The sequence below is a fragment of the Eimeria mitis genome, genomic scaffold (genome assembly GCF_000499745.2).
Source record: "Eimeria mitis Houghton genomic scaffold, Emh_scaff122, whole genome shotgun sequence".
Classification (NCBI taxonomy): Eukaryota; Apicomplexa; class Conoidasida; order Eucoccidiorida; family Eimeriidae; genus Eimeria; species Eimeria mitis.
The window spans coordinates 141-484 of record NW_013568279.1 but is presented as its reverse complement, the minus strand read 5'-3'; positions in this window follow the sequence as shown (position 1 = coordinate 484).

The following is a 344-nucleotide window of genomic DNA, read 5'->3' as shown; positions in this document are numbered from 1 at the left end:
GTACTTTAGGGGTTCTGTTCGTTCTTCTTCTCTATCAGCTCCGCAGGGGCCCCCCAGGGGCCCCCCTGGGGCGATGGGGGCCCCCAGTAGCGGGGGATGGGGGCAGCAGGCATTTGGGTACTGGCAGCAGGATGCCAGGGGGGCCCCCGTGCCAGGGGGGCCCCCCACAGGGGGGCCCCCCCAGGGGGCCCCTATGGGGGGCCCCCAGGGGGCCCCCATGGGGGCCCCACCCCCAGACCCTCAAATGTGGGGCCCCGAGGACTTGGATTGTTTGGATAGTTTTTAAGTTAAGTTAACTTTGTGGGGTTTAGGGTTTAGGGTTTAGGGTTTAGGGTTTAGGGTTT